Below are 19,272 nucleotides of genomic sequence, written 5' to 3' on the forward strand. Positions count from 1 at the left end.
AGTTGCCACGTATCACAGCAGAAAAGTGACTGTTGGAATCACTATTCATGACTTGACAGCCAGAAGATGGTTAAGAGGAGCGGGCTGGTGGCATTTAAGGCAAAAATATTTGAAGATCTGCTGCCAAAACAACATTAATTGTCAGAAATTGGGGGGAATGATCGGATTTGAATTCAAAAACCCCTATAAATTACACGTGCCGATTTAACAGAGAACATTTTTCACTCTCAGAATTTCTAGTGAGATTTGTTGTCTGTCACCTATAAACTGCTCATATTGGGAGGATTTAGTCGTGAGCCCTGCATTTGCTAAGTTGTTTGAGCTAAATCAGAAATTCATTCTAGAGAAAATGGTTGGACCAAGCCCTGCAGAAACCATGAGTACTGGTGGCGATGTGGCCTCTGAAGGAGCTGCCCTGGAAGTGGTAAGTATGGAAGCTCTAGCTCCTGTGCTTAAGGCGTCGAGGTCGCATAGGACAAAATCTGCCCTTGCCAGAGAAACCCAAACATCCAAGCCACAAAAGGACAAGCAGAAGAGGCCATTGTCAGTGTGTGAGTCCCCCAGGAAGCATTCTATAGTGCAGAAACAAAAGAAAGATAAGCAACCAAAGAAGATAGTCAACCTGGAAGCGAAAGAAGGCCAAGGAACAAAAGATATAGATGTTGAAGGAGTGGAGCCCATTGCGAAGCTACCTAACTATATCCCTCCACGGAAGGGAAAGGAAAATATCACAAAGGGCCTAGGCTCGGAGAAGTTTACCATTTCCACGCCCCTGCTACCTGAGTAGGTTCCCTTTGAAGGTTCGCGGCTCACGCGGATCCCACTATTGAAAATGGAGGATTGGGACCTCGCGGATCATGCTAGGTTTCCACACTTAGTGATAGATAATTACATGAAGCGTTTCTACTACGCTGAGTCAGGTGTTACCGCGTTGGAGACGATGGAATGGGTCCGCGGCGTTGAGAACTCGAGGTTACTTAATCTCTTGTGGGTACCCCATTATCATTGCACCCCAATTAACACAATTTTTGTATGCCAGCTACTTACATTGGTGCATGATGGGTGCCTATGGCTAGGAGGGACTATACCCATCACAGATATGTTGATTCACAGAATCATGCACCTGCCATATGAAGGCCTGAACCCGGCTAAGGAGTTTGGTGGAAAGACAGGGGAGAAGGACCTTGCTGAAAGGATGAAGAGAGATTACAACCTCATGAAGAAGTCATGAGGGTATTCTATCCTATCTATCACAGACCTAGAATTCCAATTAGCCACCCAAATTTTAGCTTGAAAGGTGATGAGGAAATGCCACGCCAATGAAGTTCTGGCGCCCGTAGTGTCCCTAGCTACGCAGTGTGCGAAGGGCGTGCAATTCAATTGGTCTAGATACCTCTGTCAGGAGTTCCTCATGAATTGCCAAGAGGTCCAGGATGAAACCAAGTCATTTCACTACGCTTGGTTATTTTTTTCCATTGTGCTTGTCACATGGGAATTGCTGGAGGACAGCCAGTTTCCTCCACTTGAGGAAGGATTGCTAGAGGCAGTGTAATTCGCTTCCTTATGGGCTATGAAGGACCCCACACGGATTACAGAGCCAAAAATATTTTTGGTCCTTATGGAAGCAAGTCTCTGCATGGCCATTAACTAGCATCCAAGATTGTCCCCAACCTTGTACATGTAGTTGTCAACCTACACAACATTCAAGGCTGACTTCCACAAAGTGTACATTCAAGTGCAAAAGGATCCCTAGCAAAAATGGCATGACTTGCCATATTTTGTGACAGAAAGAGATGTGTAGGAGGTGATAGAAAGATGGCGTGTAGAGTGGCGCGCCCCCTCAGACTTAGATGCTAGAAAAAGCAAGGGCGTGGGAAGTTCTGCAGTGCAGAAGAGAAAGGAGGCAGCTAAGCAAGCTACGTGTACACTCGCAGAGCAGAAAAAGAAGGAAGTTGCAGAGAAGGGTCAAGTGGAGCAAGAGTGCACTGCCAAGGAGTAGGCAGAATAGGAGTAGCGCGAATAAAAAAAAAGTGACAAGTCACCTTCACCGAAAACAGAGGAGGAGGAACTTTCAGCGCAAGGTGGCGAAGGAGATGAGGGGAAATGCACCCCTTTTATTATGAAGAGACGTGGCAAGGAACAACATGGAGGTACAAGGAAGAAGCAGAAATTGGACAAGTCGCAAGGTGATCCCATGGTCTTGACGGAGGGCGATCTCGATGAGATCGGGGATAAAATTAGGGATACCATGACTGAAGTGTTATAGCTGTTTGAGAAGCAATATATGTAGACACTGAGGATCATCCAAAAGGATATGTGGGTGCTACAGATCTAGGAAAGAAAAATACAGGTGGGCATCGGATAAGCAAGCGCAGAACAAGCGAACCTGGCACCTGGGACGAGTCAAGCAGACGCATTGGTAAGGACCCTAGACCTTAGGACTATTGCATTACTAGATGGGTCCCTTTACGCGGAGTTAGTCAATGATTGCATCATCCTAAGCACAATCAAGAACATTGGGCTGAACATAACAGTGCTCCCCAATGAGATCCTCCATGCGTTGCATGCAGGGGTGCCAGAGGAATTGAGAGCTTGGGAGTAGCACGCTCTCAACCTCATCATCGAGTACATAGTGAACAACGAGTATATGTTCACTGAGAAGGCACAGGCTTTAAAGGAAAAAGGGACACTCTAGGCGCAAAGTTCACAATTAGAGTCAACAATTGCAGAGGCATACAAGACAGTGCCTGAGATTCATATCTATGAGGATACACAGCTAGAAGCAAAGATCAGAAAATTAGCTGCTAGTGTACTGATCCATGTGGATATTGGTGGCCACTTGCCAAGTCCACCTGGACCCCCACCATTGTCTTTCTCAGCATTTTCAGTTTCCTTAATTGTAGCACAACTTACTATTTTTAGTAGTTTTTCAGGTCCTGAACTTCCGGAGCCGTTTTCAGGCCCTAAACAACGTTTTTTTGGGAATCCGGGGGCAACAATTATAGTGCTCGGATAGATCTTTCTAATGAGCTATTGTACGCGTCAAACGGAGATCATGTGCCAAAGTTACGACCCCGGGAAGTTGATGTGCCAACTTACCCCCAAACGGGGCCCATAGTTTGGCGTTTCATCTCCTAGGGTTAGGTTTTGGAATGTTAAGGGTTTTCCATTGTTTCTCAACAATAAATAGGCCTTCGAGCCTCATTGTAACACAGTTCAGAGGCATGTAGCCATCACATCTCTTCTCAGAGATAAGCTACCATCGCCCTAGCTGGTTTATTTCCATTTCTGATTGTAAGCATATTTCAGTATTTTCCATTAATGAAATGAAGTAGTATTTCCGCTGCATCTTTGTGTATATGGTTATCTCTGTAATTTGTTGCGTTCCTGTTTAAATCCGGATCAGTGGTATCAGAGCGGTCTGCTTTTTCTCTGTTTTTCTTTGCATGTCCCCAACAAGGTCGGGATATAAGGAGTTAGGGATTGAACTGGTTGAACCTTTGCAAGACCAGCCTCGCAAATCCCGACGGCCTCCCATGGCAGACGAGAAGAAAGATGAGGGGGCAGGAGATCCCATCAAAATATTGCTCGAAGAAGCCCTCGAGCGACAACGGAACGCGATGATGGACAGCTTTGCTCAGATCCTTCAGCGGCTACCCAGAAGCAACGCATCAGCTTCCAGCAGCTACTCTGGAAACGCCACACCCTTTAAGGTACAAGTTAATTTTGAAATCCCCATATTCAAGGGTCAGATAGATGCAGATGTCGTAGATAAATGGTTAAATCTGCTAGAGGGTTATTTTTCTGTTCATGAATTTTCAAGTCGGGAAAAGATTGTTTTTTCTCTCCTCAAAGCAGCCCCCCACGTCAAGGACTGGTGGGAAACCTACTGCGAGCAGAAGGATGAAAGTACTGGCTCACTATTTTCAGCCACACCCACCTAGGATTCGTTCCAGGATGCCATCAAGGAGCAGTACTACCCTGTCGGGAGCTATGAGGATGAATACATAAAGTGGACCACGCTGCGGCAGGGAAGGGACCAAGACGTGCCGGAGTTCACCAATCTTTTCCATACCCTTCGCACAAAGTTGGGTATCAAGGATTCGGAGCAACATTTGATACTCAAATCCCGTGGCTGCCTGCACAAGTACATCCAGGAAGAAATACAATTCCTAAACATCCCCTCGCTCGGCACAGCATACCGGTATGCCGTCAAGGTCGAGCAGAAGTTTAAACAAAAGAAGCGGGACTTCGGATCTACGAATCCAAAGCAGGGGAAAGGTGCCCCTAAACCACAGAACAAAGGACAAAGCCAAGGCGAGACAGCCCAAGACAACCAGCCGAAGCTACAAGCAAAGAACAGCGTCGCGAAGCCAAGAAAGGACACTGGAAAATGGTGCGAGTTCCATAAGAGCTCCACTCACAACACAAGTGAGTGTCGGGCCAAGCAGTCACTGGTGGCTGAGCTAAAGGTTTCAGAATCAGATGCATGTGCCGACTCTGAGTCAGAACCCGATAAGGGGTATGAAAAAGGGAAGCAGATCATTGATGCGGACCCCAGAGCCACTGTTGCTACCGCAAATATCCAGAAAAATGAACCCGAAGATCCAGAGGAGGAGGAGCGTCTCTTCCACTCCCAGATGTGGGTAAAGGGCTCCCCGATACAGTTCATTTTTGATAGCGGGAGTCAAAAGAACCTCATTTCAGTAGAGGTCGTGAAGCGGTTAGGCTTACCGACCACAACACATCCACAACCATACACCATTGGGTGGCTTCACCAAGGACGAGATCTTCGCGTGAGCCAGCAGTGTCGCCTTCCATACAACATCAAGCCCTTCACGGATGAGGTATTGTGTGACATTGCTCCCCTTGAAGTTTGTGATGTATTACTAGGACAACCACACTTGTGGAAGCGACATGCTGTGTATGAATCAAGGCCCCGTGCTGTTATTATTACATTGGGAAATAAGTTGTTCAGGATACCAGAGGTAGCACCACCTGCCGCCCTCTCTTTGATTACTGCAAAACAATGCAGTAAGATCATTTCCAAAACCAGGAAATTTGTTTTCCTGATGATACGCCCTCAAGGAAAGAAGAAGACAGTGGCCGCGGCCTCCAAACGGGGCCCCTCTGCACGACAACTACAGATGGACAAGATTGTGGAGGAGTACGAGGACATCTTCACCTCCCCGACAGGGGTTCCTCTGCACTGTCAAGTCAAGCACTCCATCGATCTTACCCCAGGTGCGCCGCTACCCAATGGACCAATTTATTGGCGCTCCGTTCTGGAGAACGATGAAATCAAGAGGCAGATTCAGGAGCTCCTGCAGAAAGGTCACATCCGTCCGAGTTCATCGCCCTGTGGGAGCCCGATCGTGTTGGTACAGAAGAAGGATGAGACGTGGAGACTCTGTATTGACTATCGAGCGCTGAACAAGACCACTATCCATAATAGGTACCCGATCCTGCGGATTGATGACCTCCTGGACCAACTAAAGGGAGTGAAATATTTCAGCAAGATCGACCTGAAGTCGGGATATCACCAGGTACCAATCGAACCCTCCGATGTGTGGAAGACTGCCTTCAAATCCAAGGAGGGCCTCTTCGAATGGTTGGTCATGCCTTTCGGATTGACGAATGCTCCTGCAACCTTTATGAGGCTAATGGATGACATCTTGCGGCCATTCACCAACTCCTTTGTAGTAGTATACTTGGATGACATTCTAATCTTCAGCCAGAGTTGGGAAGAGCACCTCCACCCAGGTTGGGAAGTGGGCACGAGACTTCTGATTGGCCACTTCTCTACAAAAGCGACCCAGAATTCGGCCACACATACTAGACACTCTTGGAGGGTCGGCAGGTTGCAGATTTTCACCTCCAGGATGCCCTATTATGCCACCTCGGTCACCTTTGTGTTCCTTCAAGCGAGCGTGCCAAGATGATTTGGGAAGCAGACTACAGTCGAGCTGCTGGGAATTTTGGGGTCGAGAAAACAGTGGCAGTACTGCAAAATTATTTCTATTGGCCGAATCTTCGACAGGATGTTGGGAAGTACATCCGATCATGTACTGCCTGTGCCATTGCCAAACCGGCCATTAAGAAGCACGGCCTCTATACCTCGTTGCCTACCCCTAGTCGACCTTGGGAATCCATCTCCATGGATTACATGTCAGGCCTTCCTTCCACTAAGCATGGAAATGACTGTGTTTTTGTGGTCGTCGACAGGTTCTCGAAGATGGCCATTATGGTGGCCTACAAGAAGAATATCACAGCAGAAGCCACTGCTAAACTCTTCTTTGAACGAGTGTGGGTGCACTTTGGGATCCCACAGTCTATCATCTCAGATCGGGACAGTCGGTTTCTCAGCGCATTTTGGTCCAGTCTCTAGTCAATGCTGGACACCAAACTCACGAAGTCCACAGCCTTCCATCCTCAAACTGATGGCCAGACAAAGGTTGTCAATAGGATGATTGTGCACATTCTGCGCATGTATAACTCAAAGCATCCACGCACATGGGACGATAGCCTCCCCTACGTTCAGCACAGCTACAACCGAGCTCTTCACAGCTCCACTAGCCATAGCCCTTTTCAGGTGGGTTTGGGATTCTAGCCACTATGCCCCATTGATGTGGCCATGCCACTTGCAGCTACTCACATGAATTCAACTCATGTCCAGTCTGAAACAGATAAGGCCACCGGCTTCGTTGAGCCATCCAACATATTCGCCAGCAGGTCCATGACATTCTTGAGAAATCAAATGCCAAGTACAAGCAGCGACATGATCAACATCGGGTGCCACACAAGTTTCAGGTGGGCGACAAAGTCTGGTTGCATTTGCAAAAGGAACGCCTTACTGGAGCCTATCGAAAATTGAGACCACTCCGATATGGTCCTTACACCATTACTAAGGCTATGGGAGACAATGCCTTTGAGCTCAGCATTCCCCCATTCCTTGGCCTACACCCAGTGTTCAATGTGGACCGCCTTCGGCCATACTTTCCACCATTGCTAGACACATCCGACATTGCAGAACAGCTCAAACCCACAGAATTAAATCCAGATGGCATAGAACAAGCTGCAACTGATTGGATCATGGACACACAGATCAAGAACACTCGCCAACAGCATATCCAACTGTATCGAGTTGTCAAAGCAGGCCAACTCCTTCAGCAGGGCAAGTGGCTCACCAGGGAACAAGTTCAGCAGAAGTTTCCTCATCTCATAGAGGAACTCAACGCAATGGGGACCATTGCTTCCTAAGGGGGGAGGAATGATCCATGTGGATATTGGTGGCCACCTGCCAAGTCCACCTGGACCCCCACCATTGTCTTTCTCAGCATTTTCAGTTTCCTTAATTGTAGCACAACTTACTATTTTTAGCAGTTTTTCGGGTCCTGAACTTCCAGAGCCATTTTGAGGCCCTAAACGACGTTTTTTGGGGAATCTGGGGGCAACATGGGTCCATGGGTCCATGGAATGGACCGATGTTGCCTGTTCCAACAATGATAGTGCTCGGATAGATCTTTCTAATGAGCTATTGTACGCGTCAAACGGAGATCATGTGCCAAAGTTACGACCCCGGGAAGTTGATGTACCAACTTACCCCCAAACGGGGCCCATAGTTTGGTGTTTCATCTCCTAGGGTTAGGTTTTGGAATGTTAAGGGTTTTCCATTGTTTCTCAACAATAAATGCGCCTTCGAGCCTCATTGTAACACAGTTCAGAGGCATGTAGCCATCACATCTCTTCTCAAAGATAAGCTACCATCGCCCTAGCTGGTTTATTTCCATTTCTTATTGTAAGCATATTTCAGTATTTTCCATTAATTAAATGAAGTATTATTTCCGCTGCATCTTTGTGTATATGGTTATCTCTGTAATTTGTTGTGTTCCTGTTTAAATCCGGATCATGTGCACAAAGCCAAAGCAGACGTTGGTCAAGTTCAATTTGAAATCAATATGAAGATCATAGAGCTGCAGTTAAAGTTACAGCCCACGACTCCGCCTGAGGTCTGGGAACATCACGAAGCCTTGATAAAAGAAGGAATGGCCACCTTGGATGCCATAGTCACTTACTGTTTGGCATTATTTGAGAATTGGAGTTTGTAACCAATCTGCAGGAGGATCCAAACCTATAGGCACTAAATATAGAGGTCAAGGAGTTTCCGCGGCAATACGATGAAGTTAGGGCAATGGCGCTCTCCATAGCACCAACGCAATGCCTAGCCAAATTACAGGAGGGAAAGCAGCTCCTAACGCAGGTTGAGGAAGCATAGAAGAAGGAGGCCTTGATAAAGGCCTGTTTGCAGCCATGGTTGGAAGAAGCCTATCAAATCACGACAACCATCCAAGGTAAGCTAAAAGTCTTGCAGCAGACACAATAGACAATGAGGCTCGCCGCACAGGGACAACTACAAACAAGTTAGTTGAGGACATCAAGTAGGCAACAACTCAAAGCACTGCCGAATTCGCAGTAATCAAGGTGGAGTTGGGGGATGTTCGCAGTAAGATCACAATGCTTGCCGAGTGACTCGAGGGTGAGTCACGATCTTTGTGTTGGAGTCCTGTTGGGATGGGGTCCCCTGGGTCAGGTTTGGGTTTAAAATAACCCAAGTTTTGATATATTTTGTAAGTAATGTAAAGTCTCCGCAATTTGTGGATGCGGAGTGCGCAAATGATTAGGAGTCAAAGGGGTTTTAGCCCCTTGTTTATGTAAAGTTTGAGTTGGTTTTGAGACCCACCCATGGTCCAAGGACCATGGGATTTTATGAAAAAGGCTATAAATAGGTGTTTCTTAGAGAGTTTAAGGCATGATATGGATGTAATGGATAGATAGAAGAGAAGTGATAGCGCAAAGAAGTGGGTCATATAGGATAAGAAAGGCTTTGCGGCTTAGTGCGTAGAGGCCTAAGTAGAGCCCACATCAGAGTATGCGAACCCCTGCAACTGAGTGCACAGGGTAGTTTTAAGTTTGTAATCTTGAATAGAAGATAAATAAAGACAGTTTCCAAAGAATTCTTGTGTATATTTGCTTTATTTTTGTTTTCGTTAATGATATATGTTGTTGATGAATAATGTGTTTATGAAATATTGATTGAATGTTGCGTGAATATGTTGAATAACTATTAAATAATGTATGCGAGCCTGTTTATGTGTTTTTGCGAAGACTCTGATGCATTCACTGGTGTTTATAAATAGCTTAAGTATATCTGCATGAACCCTAAATTAAGACTGCTTTCTGATGCGCGTAAGTAGATATATTGATTGTTAATGGTCCGCAAAGGCTGATCGTAGACATTCACAAAGGTCTGAAGGTTTTTTTAATAGAGTTGCAGTACCAAGCCCTAAGGGCTTATCGATCTGCGCGAAGACAAATCTAAGGTATTAAAATACATCACAATCATCTTTGGATGCAGAAACATGGTTCTAGCATCCCCCCATACTGCTTCGAGTGAGACTGTGGTCGCGCTATGCAGGTTGTTACCGAAAGGGCCAGTAGTGTAGGGATTTTTTGGTTGGCGTAACTAACTCTGAACCTGGGTCAAGAACCCCTAAGCCAACAAAGGCTAAATTTGACTTGTGCCTAGTCAAATTTAGTAATTTGATTTTCCACATCAGCAAGATGACTTGGATGGCATTTAACTTGTGTGACATGACCTTGTCTAATAGTTAACTCAATAAATTTGAGTTATATGCTTGGAGTAGAGTTGTGACTGTAGTGATTGCTAAAATTTAGCAATCTAGTTTAATTATTTTCAGTTGAACTCAGTTAGCTGAGGTTAAGTAATTAATTAACTTAGTTGAAGGTCAGTTGAGTAGTAGAATTGTTGTTACCTCAATATCTTTAATTTAAACTAGTTAATCAAATAAAAATACCCCAGACATGCATGGAATTCAAATTTCCTAGCTGGAGTGGAGGAAAAGGAACATTGTAATTGTCAATTGTATACTAGTTGAGTGTACAAGGCTTGACATTAATACAGGTGAATCATTCCTTGGGAATTCTGCAAGAAAATAGGGAAGTCCCTATTCTTTAGGAGCCAAATTTCTTCAGGATTGCACAAAGAAATAGGAGCAAGATGGAGTCTTGAATTGGCTAAGTGTTGGCCAGAGTATGACAGTCAGCAAGAGAACATGTTTATGGTGCAGGGTGTGCTTCAAGATTGGAGCAAGACATTGTAGTAGTTTCTCATTCTCATCTGATTAAGGAAAAGCAATAGACGGTTTTTTCCTAGTTGGGTTACCTTGTAAATCATTGTGTTCTTGTGGTTTTAATGGTCGCATTTCATTTCATGTGTTTCGAAACTATGATTTTCATTCCAAAGAATAGTAGAGGAAATTTGTAATCTCTTTATTTTAGTTCAATTTCATGAGTAGTAGAAAAATCCTAATAATTTCTACACACTTTTCTAGAGAAATCATCTATAAATGTTACAAAATATGATTATCCTTCGACATAAATAGTAGGGGATGGTCCCCAAACATAAAATATTAGATATAATCAATAATTTATTTACTAACATGGCTTCTTTATTTAAACTTTTGACTACACTGCTTTCTAAATACACAATTTCAAAAATTCAAATTCAAAGATATAAAATTTTGAAGTAGTTTGTGATTTATCAATACCTATAGTAATTTCTCACTCATATGACCTAGTAAGTCCCGAACGAGTGGATTCAATCATCTCCTCAGATACCATTTCTACTTAATTGATCTGAGTATTTCCATCCAGGTTGTAAAGGTTTCAATTTTAGTAGCCTTCATAAACATTAACGTGCCCATGGACATCTTTGATGCTCCACCTTGACCTATAAACTTATGAACTCAAGTATCCAAATCCATTAGAGAAATTTTGAGATCTAAAATGGGCCTCCTAAGGAATATTATAAATTAATAGTGGAAATAATAAAATAATATTAAATTACATCAAGTTTTAGAGGGAAAATAGAAAAAATTACTTTTTTCAATTCATATTTTCAACTTATCTCCCTATGGTTTTACTCAAATTTTGAGTGGGAGAACTTAATGGATGTGGAATTTAATTCCTCATCCAAGGAGCACCTATGTTGCATACTTTTGATGGACCCTGCTACACAAAAAATGAGAAATACATGTAAAATGTGATTGCAATCATGCTTTTCATGTATTTCTCATTTTCGTGTAGCACAATCCATCGAAAGTATGCAACATCGGTACTCTTTGGATGAGGAATTAAATTCCACATCTAATGAGTTCTCTCGCTTGAAATTTGAGTAAAACTATACGAGATAATAATAATAATAATAATAATTATTATTATTATTATTATTATTATTTAATTTTAAGGTCATGGCCAAGTCAGACACCAAATTGGTGTATGAGACCCACTTGTTTATGGGACAAGGGACCCACCTCCGCACAGCGATTTGACTACTAAACCTATGAAGGCATACATACTCTACCCCCCTCTGGTTTTGAACATGTGACCTCTTAAGAGGAAACACATGTTGTTCATCATTAGGCCCACTCAAGTCATATATAAGTTGAAAATAAGAGTTGAAAAATAGTTTGTTTTTTGTTTTTTTGTTTGTTTGTTTGTTTGTTTTCTTTTTTTTTTTAATTATATTTTTACTTTTTTAGTCCAAAAATATTGAACCATTCCGTGTGGTTTCCATCATCACCTTGAATCTTATTGGCTCTTAAAAAGTTGATTTTGGTTGTACATCTTTGTTTCGAGGCCCGCTTTTTACCTCAAATATTCTCCAATGCTCTTAAAGAAACTAAATTCTTCTTTAGTGCAGGAAAATGTATAACATCAGTTAATGTCCTTATGATACCATTAAACATTTTAATCTTTACACTCCAAACCCCAACAACCTTACAAGAAATTTTATTTCCCATAAGAATAATTCCATGATCGACAACTTCATATGAAGAAAACTAGTTTCAATGTGGACACATATGATGAGAACAGTATAATTTAACAACTATTATTTATAGTATTGAAGAACATTACTAATAGATAATACTTCATCAATCATATCTGAGCTTGATTCAACCATATGTTCCTCTTTTCTGGAGTCTTCCTTGGATTCTTGTCCCTTCCAATAATTTTTCTTAAGATGCCCTATATGGTTACAGTACCAACAACTAAGTTCGCTCTTTGTTCCTTTTCACTTTGATCTCGATGTATCTCTTGACTTTTCTCCTCTTTCCATGGACCAACCTATAGCCACCATTACTTTTGGTGTAGAGGTTTCAATACTTGATTTCCTCTCGACTTCCTCATACAACAATGCTCAAACAATAGAATCAAATTCAAAAGTCTCAGTTGTACTAAAGCGAATGGAGGTTATGAAATTATCCCATGATTCAGGAAATGTAAAAAATAATGTAACTACCTTCTCTTCACCATTAATTTTAACATCCATACTATTCAAGTAGCAAATAAGAATATTAAAGATTCAAATGATCTGCAATTTTCATACCTTATTTCAATTTTACACTGTATAGTTGCCTCTTCAAGTAAATTTGATTCATCAAGGACTTTGTGATATAAAGGTATTCCATCTTTTTCCATAAGCCTAATGTCGTTATTTCATGATAATGTTAATAAAAACACCATTATCAAGACATAAGAGAAAATTTTTGAGTGCTTTAGAATATAGGTCTTCCCACTCGTTATAGGTCATCACTACACGTTTCTTTCTCCTGCTTTCTAACGCCTTATACAACCCTTGGTGTACTAACAAATCTTTCATTTTAAGTTTCTATAATTTGAAACTATTTTTAACATTAAATTTTTCAACCTTGAATTTGGTGTTCTTCACATTTTCCATTATTCTATAAACATAGACCCTTCCTCTTAAAAAAAAATAAAAAAAATAATGTTAATTTAGATTTATAGAATGTATACTTTCATCAATAAAATTACATAACCTGATGCCCCAACTTGGCTTCTTAAAAATTTAAATGTTCACTAAATAAAAGTGTATGTATTTCATTTTTTTTATAGGACTCCACACACACACACACACATATATTACCAATTGTGACTTCAACCTCCTCAACTCAATTTACTACAAATTTGAGTGGCTCGACTGAGTTACTCCACCTCTATGAATAGTTGGTTTACTCCACCTCCACAAGTTCCTTTCTAGTGGATATGGTTTACTCGCTTGTTGGTTCTCAAATTGGCCCTAGCTCAAGTGTACTATGTTGTGTGACTTCCTATGGGTTGTCTTGTCCTATGCCTGGAATAGACTAGAAATTAGATCACTTGATCTCGTATACAACAACGAAAACAATGGACCTCTGCAAAGACAAGTAGGGTTATGAGAAATTCGCAGCCTTGACGAGTTGCTCCTCATTTTCGCAGGTTCTTGTCTCAGTACTCAATGAATGTAATTGGCCCATTGATTCCCAATTACTAGGGTTTTATGGCCTCCTCAAATCACTGGACACAACTTCAAATTATTGGACAAGGACTTTAAAACCTCTGTTACCTTCACGTTCCATGATTGTATAGTGACTCTCTCCTCCTCTTTTTCTACGTGTGCCTCTCTCTATATAGCATGGCTTCACTGCATAGCTCATTCAACCTTTTTACGTGTGTATTTTCTCTATGTGTGGAATTAGCCTTCTTTCTTTATGTTTCTCTAGCCCAACTCATGGTTAGATATTTTTAACTAAGCTCTGATACCACTTGGTTTCCAAAGTATGTCTGAACATTTACAAAAAAGAAATAATGGCAGAAAACACAGGAGAGTTTACATTGTAAAACCCTAATAGTTTATAAGCAAACATTCACAAGCTAAAGTAAGGTATTTTATTATTTGAGAAGGATTTATTGTCAAGGTTAATTCAGGTTTCAATGATAAAAATGTATGCACTGTTACAAAAAAACTATCATCGGTTTCGTAAACCAATACAATTAGTTTAACCACCAAATATTTACCTTCGTAAATTGGTTTTTACATTTTCTTTAATTTAATTGTTATTATATTTTAATGAAATTAGAGAAAATGTTTGTGTATGTTGTGCATTCATGGGTTGATTCTACTTCCTCCTAAGTGTGATAGGAAACCACTTAAATTATGCAAATTTCACAACTCAAACTTGTGATTTCAACAAATTCATGAGAAATTTCAAATAAAAATAACCAAAAAAAAAAAACCAAAACATAGAACATTTAATCTATTTTCTTATCCATCATTAAAACTTTGTTTTATTTTCCACTTTTAATGTTATGAAAATGTTACATGCTAACAATGCAAGTGTGATGATATTTTACTTCTTTGCAAAATGCTTTCACAAGAATTTATTTTTATTTTGTTTAACTCATTGGACTAATGTGAGCATATACCATGAATTTATGATTTAATGAGAGATGAGACTCCATTAGGGTGGGGGGGCCTACTCCTTGAGACTTACCATAATGGACCAAAGATGTCCCCATGAAATTTAAACCTAGCTGGAGGGGATAACATCTTATGGTGCGAAGCTTTTTGTCTTCCCATGAGGAAACAAAATTTTACTCCCTTGCAAAGAGATTTGCTTTGTATATACTTTTATATGATTTGGACATTTTATTTGAGATTTTTGCATATGGAATACTTTTTATGTAAAAATATTACAGGTTTAGTATTAAAAAATTAAAAATTGTTTAGTATTAAAAAAAAAATTAAAAATGCATATAAAGAGAGAAATAAATTTGAAGCTCATTTATATTGATTTCAAAGATTATTTAATTTAAAATGATTTTAGAGATTATTTATCCAGGATAAAAATGGATTTAGACATGGAATATTTCCAATTCAAAACCAATGAAAAGGCTATAGTAGCCCACATGGATTTCGAAAGAGGAATTGAGCCGAATGAAGTGGCTTGTCTGACTCACGCAAACCAATGTCATGCACAAGGGCTCCCAAGGATCCCAAGGTTGACCCTCCCCCCTTGGTCAACACCGATATTGAACTCTTCATGGTGTAAGAAGTAGAGATGGGTATCAAGAATTTGGGTGCTGGAAGAGCAAAAAACTTAGTTGAACTCCAAGCAGAGTATCTAAAGAGGGGCTTAAATATTCTTGCACATCACATTACAAAAATTTTCAACAACATCATACAACATGGGTTCCCCACAGATTGGACAACTAGACTGGAAATACCTCTTTTCAGGAGTGGTGACGTCAATAATCCCTCCAATTATAGGACCATAATGATAAACCCCTTGTTTGCAAAGTTATTTGGAAGCATGCTAGAAAATAAAATCAGCAAGTGGGTAGAAGAAAGAGATAAGTGTGCTAAAGGGAAAGCGGGTTTTAGACCTAAAAATTCCACAGTTGATCATTGTATAACTTTAAGGCACATCATTGAAAAAGTTTGGGAGAAAAAGGAAGAAGCCTTTTGTTGCTTTGTTGATTTTAGAAAAGTGTTTGACACGGTTCCTAGGGATAAGTTGTGGCACAGAATGGAGGAACTTGGGGTTCCTAAACATTTTAGAGCAGTTGTGCATAGGTTGTATGAAGAGGTGAAAGTCAAAATTAGAACTTCAGTAGGCATTTCTGAAAGTTTTAGAAGCGATATTGGGGTCAAGCAAGGTTGCCCATTGTCTCCTACCCTTTTTGGTTTATATATCGACAAGCTTGAGGAGTGGTTAAATTCGCAAGGGGGTGATGGTATCCATTTAGGAAATTTTGTTATAAGGCTTCTTTTGTATGCAGATGACCTTATTCTGATTGCTAAATTTTCTCTTGGTTTGCAAGAGCACTTACTATCCTTTGAGAATTTTTGTAAAAGGGTGAGGATGCAAGTCAATATTAGCAAAACGAAAGTAGTAGTTTTCTCAAAAAAAAAACATAATCAGCATAAGTTCTACTTTGAAGGCAACATTGTGGAAGAAGTTGTGGATTACCAATACCTCGGAATTGACTTCAACAAAAATGTAAGTTGGGATGGCTATAGAAAGAGAAGAACTTTGGGGGTTTGGAAAGCATTTTATGTTTTTCAAAATAGTTGTAGAGAGGCAGAGTTATGGGATTGGAAAACCATTCAAACTCTTTTTGCGCTTCTAGTGATTTCGGTGATTCTCTATGGTTGTGAACTGTGTGCCAGCAGTGCATCCGACATGCAGTGGAAACAAATTAAGAAAATTCAGAAGCATTTGATTACAAACAAATTCAAAATTAAAAGTGCATTTCCTTATGCTATCTTGTTAAGTGAAACAAGGGTTGCTCCTATTGAAGGAATTTTTATGGTGCGAGTCATAAGGTATTTAAAAAAAAATTGAGCAAATGGAAGAGGGCAGATGGCCTAAGGTTGCCTTTAATGATATATTGTGCAAAAGAAAGAAGACTTGGATCCAACAAAATAACAAATTGTTTAGTAAATGGGCTATTTGCTTCAACATGTGTCCCATAAACAGTAAAGAGATAAAAACTTTTGTTATGGATAAGTTCCACAAGCATATTTGGGATAAGGAGCTAGGGAGAAAGAAAAAGTACTATATTGAAGTGTTTAATCCCACTCATAATCATCAACAAAAAGCATACATAGAGGCAATATTTCTTGGAGAGCCAAAATTCTTATTGCTCAGTTAAAGACTAATTCTCATCAACTTTGTTGTGAAACAGGGCGCTGGAAAAGGCCAAAAGAAGTGTGGGAGGAAAGAGTATGTATTTTTTGTTCTTCTGGAAAAGTGGAAATAGAAAAGCATTTCATTTTAGAATGTGAGGCCTTCAAAGACAACAGGGAAAGTTATGCAGATATTCTGGCAGCTAGCTCTTGGGATAATCTATTTAGCAAGGGATTTGTCGAGAAGTTGGGAGTGTTTATTGTGAGGCTTCACAGGAAAAGGGTCGAATACATCAACCAGATGAAGAAGCAATCTGTCCCATATGCTATCTTTAGCCTCGTGGACGTTAAAATTATTTCTTTATTTCTTTCTTTCCCTTTTCGTCTTACCAAAAAAGTGAATTGCAAGAGCACCCCTCGTAAAGACATGAAATCTGCTTAGTTACTCGGTTTTGGTGCAATGATAAAGTACACGACAACCATCCCATTAATGTGGGATGGTAGTATATGCCACCCGTTAGATTATGTATTTGCCATAATCCAATGGGTGGCATATACTACTGCCCTGGATTAATGAGTCAATGACCCAAAATATAAGTGTTGCCTAAATTACTCATCTCATGTAGTGGCTCTGGAGGAGAGAGAATAGGTAACAAATATTTCTAGAGCTATAGCTCCATTAATGCATTGGGACAGTATATGCCAACCCTTGGATTTTGTACTTGCCTAAATCCAAAGGTTGGCATATATAGCCCTAGTGCATTAATGGAGCTATAGCTCTAGAAATATTGATAGTCGAGAGAATATGCAGAATGAGAAGGTACATCAAAGGCTCGGGTAGACGTTGGTAGCTTGTTCTTTGATTCTAATAAATGCTTGCTCCATTTTGGGCCAATTTGATAGGAAAATGTGCCCTAAAAAGCTTCCAACCTTTCCGACGCAAATTAAAACCGTTGACACCTTTGAACATCTTTAATATGTTCTAATCTTTTCTGAAAGACTTTTACCCAAGTGTTTATTCACTTCGCTCCATGTTGATGAGCTTGGACACTGAAAGTGCTCTGGTTTATTACACTAAGGCTATTGAAATTGATGAGATATTGAATAATTAGTTTGTGTAGGGTTTACTCTCTTTCAAGTTATTAGTTCAAATCTCATGGGAGAGGTTGAGGATGGGAGTCAATTTGGGGGAATTAAACTATTCCAAGGGGCATTCAAGCTCGACCAAGCTTCACACAATTCTCGTTATAACATTTTTTTGGTGGGCAAATGGTTCTTCCATCCAACATTTGAGAGTCAATTTTGGGAAATTAAACTATTCCAAGGGGTGTCCAAGCTCGACCGAGCTTCGCACAATTCTAGTTATAGCATCTCTTTGGTGGGCAAACAGTGCTTCCATTCAACATTTGGGAGTCATTATTGGGGAATTAAACTATTCCAAGGGGGGTGATAGCATCCCTTTGGTGGGCAAACTGTTTTTCCAATTCAACATGGAGTTACTTTTGGGGAATTAAACTATTCCAAGGAGTGTCCAAGCTCAACCAAGCTTCCCACAATTCTAGTGATAGCATCTCTTTGGTGGAGAGAGTGTTCTTCCATCCAACATTGAAGCTGATCCAACCTAGACTGAACTTAGTTTAAAAAATAAATAAATTTAAATAAATAAAATAATAACGTTGAAATTGTATTTCACATTTTGAAGCTTTAATTAATAAAATCATTTCAAGTTGTTTTCCTTCATTGCAGTTGATTTCTTGGTTTTAATGTGTTTCCTCGTTGTGTAATTGTCTATAAGTTGTAAATTGTAGCGGTGGACGAGTTACGTATCAGATTGCAGCCCTGTAAGCCTATACCATTTTCCCTCTTGAATGAGTTTTTGTTTGATTTTGTTTTTGTCTAACTGTACGATTGAGGTTCAGGTGTATCAAGCTCTTCATGGACAATCTGGTTGTGATACGGGCTAGACTGGGTTGGGTGAAGAATTGTTCTCCAGGATGTTGGGAGTTAAAACTACCAAGAGCAAGAGAAAACAGCTCTACACTAATTGTCGTTATGCCAGAACTGTCAAGGAACAGAGAGTAGAGACAGTGCAGCTCTACATATATTGTTTTTCTCTGCATCATTTTTTCTAATTTCAAAACCGCGAAAAATTCAGGGAGTAGAGGCAAAGCAGCTCTACAGCACATATTCTTATGCCAAGATTGCCACGAAGCAAAAAGCAGAGCAGCTCTATATCATATAATCTTTTGCTCTGTGTCATATTCTTATGCCGAATCTGAAAACCTGCAAACAGGTAATAGAGACATAGCAGCCATGGCAAGTGCAATAAAACTGGTTTTTTAAGGCATGCAACCCAGTTCTAAACATTTTTCTTTCTGTTTGCTCGATTTCGATGTACTTATCTTGGAAACCAGATACAAATCCACCTTGATACTGGATATGAAAAAAACATATTTACCTTGTGTTTGCATCGCTGCCATAAGAACTATATTCGAAGGATCCACAGGTTTTTGCTAAGAGAATTGCTGCAAATATAGCCAACATAACAAATATATAAATTAGATTTCAGCATGTTCTCGTATGTCTAAAATCTATCTGTCCCGTTAAACGATTTTCAACTGCGAGAGACGATGACACGCACAGAGTGCAGATTGGGTTAAAACTGAAAGCATTCACCAATTTATTTATTCGAGTCAGTAGTTTATATATACGTGATGAAG

Source organism: Pinus tabuliformis, chromosome 4_1 (assembly GCF_031772625.1).
Source record: "Pinus tabuliformis cultivar Carrire ecotype Pingquan chromosome 4_1, CPIR1, whole genome shotgun sequence".
Taxonomy (NCBI): Eukaryota; Viridiplantae; Streptophyta; class Pinopsida; order Pinales; family Pinaceae; genus Pinus; species Pinus tabuliformis.